This window comes from Protobothrops mucrosquamatus, unplaced genomic scaffold (genome assembly GCF_001527695.2).
Source record: "Protobothrops mucrosquamatus isolate PMUCROS unplaced genomic scaffold, P.Mucros_1.0 scaffold1675, whole genome shotgun sequence".
NCBI classification, from domain to species: domain Eukaryota; kingdom Metazoa; phylum Chordata; class Lepidosauria; order Squamata; family Viperidae; genus Protobothrops; species Protobothrops mucrosquamatus.
The window spans coordinates 88,170-92,837 of NW_015387831.1; positions in this window are offsets into that span (position 1 = coordinate 88,170).

Consider the following 4,668-nt stretch of genomic DNA (forward strand, 5'->3'; position numbering starts at 1 on the left):
TTGCACCGTGATGGTCATCATCTTGGCTCTTTTCACACACACACACACACAGAGAGAGAGAGAGAGAGAGAGAGAGAGAGAGAGAGAGAGACAGACAGACAGACAGACAGACAGACAGACAGAGAGACAGACAGACAGACAGAGAGAGAGAGAGACAGAGAGAGGACGTCCCTAGATATCTACTATTATCTATTTTGACTAGCATGCTCAGTAGGCTGAGACAGAGACCTTTCGCATCAGCAGACTCAGGAATAGGCACCTGCTGATCTGAGTAAGCAGCCTAATTTCAAAAGCACTTTGCAAGCAAGCCAATCTTCCATGAAAAATAATCTGTCTCTTTCCTGGCAGTTAGAAATGGATTGTTTCACCACCTGGCATATCACATGGCCCCCAGCAGGATATACCTGTAGTAATTCAGCTCTTAACACAAAAAAAGTTTATATTCTCCTGTCCAACAGACAATTCCAGGAAATGCATGGGTACCTGATCTCAGTCTTCATTTTCTTGTTTTGTGATCTAAAGTTGTGTATTCTTATTCATCAGCAATTTGCAGGAAAAAAACCCAAATACCTATTCCCTCTTCCCTCTCCTAACTCTTTCTAACGTAGAAAACTGTGATCAGTTAACATTTACAGCCAGCAAGTTAATAAAATATATTACTAACATCATTTTTTTCTTATACTGTCAAAATATAGAAGGTCAAGTTCAAATGGTACTTATGAACATAAAAAATGTTTTATTTTGTTATTGTTTTCCATATTGTAGCTAAGAAGGTAAAACAAGATCTGAACTGTTTAGCAAGTCACTAAATTGATTGGAAAGCTTATGGATGCTCTGCTGATATGAAACAGGGAACACTCCTACTGAAACTGGCACCAATGTGAATTCAGGCACTAAAAGATCCTTTAGGAATAAAAATCAAGTTTTTTTCTATTCCAGCTTATGAAAAAATAATGGACATCAAACCAGACAAGTATTAAAAGCTTGTTACTGGCCATAATTAGTCATGTGACAACAAATTTTATACATCCTCACATGTCAAATGCGGGCATCTTCCATATAGGGTAAAATTAAGCAAATATATTGTTGTCTTCAACAAATGTCTAAACATAGACAGAGTGGATTTTAGCTACATGATACCAGGTTTTATCAATATAATTAAAATGTTAATCATTTTCAAATACATGTTGTATGGCAAGATATTTGTGTGTGATTACAGTATGTTGATCCTGGGTATAATTACCTGACAATAACTTCCACTAAAAGAAAGAAAGAAAGAAAGAAAGAAAGAAAGAAAGAAAGAAAGAAAGAAAGAAAGAAAGAAAGAAAGAAAGAAAGAAAGAAAGAAAGAAAGAAAGAAAAGAAAAGAAAAGAGAAAAGAAAAGAATAAGCCCCAAACCTAACATAAAATTACAGTGTTTACAAGAATAAACCTAACGCTGCAGGGGAAAAAAATAATCACAACACAAACATGAAACAATTGGGGAAAATACAGATAATTGCTATTCCGTCCACGTGCCCAGCACAGCCCCGTTTACTTTTCTTGCCTTCCTCATCTTACCTCACCCCTTGCCAAATACTAAGTGTAGACAGAAGGCTGCCTAGCATTTCTTAATACAAGCTACTGGCGGGAGGGGTGGTGGGTGGTTAATGAGCTGCAGATCAAGGATGCCTCCAAAGAAGCAGCGGGTGTTAAGTTGCGCCTGTCACGCAACTGTTTGCCATCTCTACCAGGAAAAAAAAAAAAAAAGAGTCCAGGCTTTTTCTGTATTTGCGCCATCTAGCGGCCCCTCGAAATTTTGCAGCCCAGATCTGAGAGCTGAATCTCCCAAAGCTGCGAGACGCCCAGAGAGAGCCCGCCGCGCTGCCTACCGTACCTACCTCTTCCACCAGAGTGGCGAGGTGGTCAAGGGCGGCTACCGACAGCTCTCCATAAAGCAGTTGCCCGGGGGCTGGAGGCGAGCGCAGGGCTCCGGAGGCGAGGCGCAGCAGGAAGACTCCTTTCGAAGAGCGACCGGCGGTGGGCGCCAAAACCAACTCCTCGGCCAGCGTCAACTGGCCCGCTGTCCCTTGCGTGACAAACAGAAGCCGCCCGGCAGGCTCGGTATCGAGGAAGGCGCGCAGCAGCAGCCGCGCTTCGGGAGACTCCAGGCAACGCGCCCAGCGCTCCGGCTCCACTCGCAAGCTGCGCGCCACCCGCTCCCCGAGCAGCCGGGCGCGGGGATTCGATTCTGGGGCGCATTCCTGGTCCGGTTCCTGCTCCTCCTCTTTGCCCCCCATGCCCGCCGGCTCTTCTTTCCCCGAAGTGTTTTGGTCGGCGCCGCCGTTGCTTGGGCGACGGGGACGCTCCTGAGCGGGAGTGGGAGGGACCGCTGCAAAAAGTGAGCTCTGACAGGCTGCCACCTTTCCTTTCCCGGACAAGCAGTCCGAGAGGCGAGAAACCCCGCAGCTCAGCACGGGTGGATTCCCAGCTCTCTTCCCCTAATACAGTCTAGGCCAGGGGTAGGCAACCTTGGCTCTTTTATGACTCGTGGACTTCTACTCCCAGAATTCCTGAGCCAGCACAGCTGGCTCAGGAATTCTGGGAGTTGAAGTCCACGAGTCATAAAAGAGCCAAGGTTGCCTACCCCTGGTCTAGGCAGAAATGATCGAAAACAGCCAGGAACTCCTCGGAGAACTCAAGGCAAACGCCGTTTGTTCCTTCTCGCTTAGTACTTGGGTTCTACAAAATAATCAACTTTGCTTTAAGGCAGGGGTAGGCAACCTTGGCTCTTATTATGACTCGTGGACTTCAACTCCCAGAATTCCTGAGCCAGCTACGCTGCCTCAGGAATTCTGGGAGTTGAAGTCCACCAGTCATAAAAGAGCCGAGCTTGCTTACCCCTGCTTTAAGGCAACTAACTGGGGGTCCTTCCGTATCTTGTGGCTAAACAGATCAGTTTGGTGCCTACCAACTAGGCTAGGTTCACGCAAATCAATCCAGTCGATCTCTGCCTGCCTACCAGTCACTGTTGATTCCTTGTGATTGCCTATGGGGTGTCATTGCCTGCTTCTTAGCTTGGGGCACCTGGTTGGCTTTGTGTCTAAGGCAGGACTAGAACTCAAGAGTCCTTCTGTTTCCAGCCCGGTACCTTAACCACCACAGTACACCAAACTAGCTCTTGGGTTCATACAATAGGAGAAACTAAAACTAAATAAACACAAACCGCACCCTTTTGTGCTGCCTACAAAGGAACAGCTTCTGCTTCAATTCCTCACTTTGAGCAGCAAGGATTTGTTTCTCGGCCTATGCGTAGTGCAGTAGATTGGGCGAGGGGGGGTGTGTAGCACTCATCCAAGACTCCATTCATTATTCATGCCTAGCAATAGTCACATTATTGTTGCAAGAGAAGGGAAATATTCCAACAGCTTCACTAAATTTCTTTTAACCACTTTTTCAGGCTTTTGCAAACACTAATATCTTAATATACAGGAAGGACACTGATGCTATTCTTTGATGCTCACTGAGCTTGACTGGGTATTTTTTTGCATATTTATTTATTATATGTGACCCATCTCTCCTATAAAGTGACTCTGGGCAACATAAAATCATGCTGTTACCTAGTTTGGATAATGAAAAGTCTGCAGGGAAACCACCAGGCTCGGGGAGCACCAAGGAACTCTACTTTCAACTCTGAGCTACAAATATTTTCCTCTTTAGGAAAGACACTTTTCACTCTGCTCATTTTAATTCCCCTTAGATTCACTTTAGGAACTATCCAGACTACATTAGGGCAGATATCTGGAGATTACGTTCAGAAAGGAGAGCCAGCCACTCCACCCCTATACATTATGAAGGCCACGTGGCATGATTCTGGAGCTGGGCATCATTTTGCCGTGGCCAAAATTCATTGTGGCCATTCCCAAAATAATGCCCACTTCTGGGACGGTGCCACGTGGCCTTTGTTTAGGAAGGCTGCACAGCAGTGACTGTTTCCTGAAGATCTACAGAAAATGACCAAGCCATGATGGGGAATGGGCAGAGGGGGTGGGACCCAGCAGGATCACAAGCTTCAAGGACCCAGTGGGGCAGGAAGTGGAGCATGGCATACCTCAGGCTGGGAGGGGGGGTAGGCCCTGGAGGACTAGAGCAGGCCAAGTGTGTGAGCTGGTGAAGTGCTGCAGTGCAGAACTGAACCTGCACTGGGCTTCCCAGGGCCTCTGCCACCCGAGTTATCCCGTGCTCCACTTAATGACCATGACAGCAGGAATTGGGGTCATTAAGTGAGGTAAGCATGAGTGCCTCACTTAACAAACATCACAATTTGTGAGCGTAACAAGCAGGTTCCATTATGGTCAAAAGTGAAGGACCACCTGGAGGAGGATGGAGTACTGTATGTGCTTGAATTCTCAGATACGTGGGATATCAATTTAATGAACAGTACTATCTCTAATCATGCCTGTTCCTTTTAAAGACCTAATAAGTGGTGAGAAACCTATAGCCACCCAGGTATTTCTTGAACCATAACTCTAATAATTTTGTTTTGCTTTTGGTAACCGACCTGATAAGAGAATTTGAGTTTCTCTGGGGGGAATAATACAATGAAAATAGTTTGTACTTATTTAGGTGGTTAGTATATCCCTATGAAATGTCTAACTTCCAATAATATAGCTGAAGGAGAGTTTAGG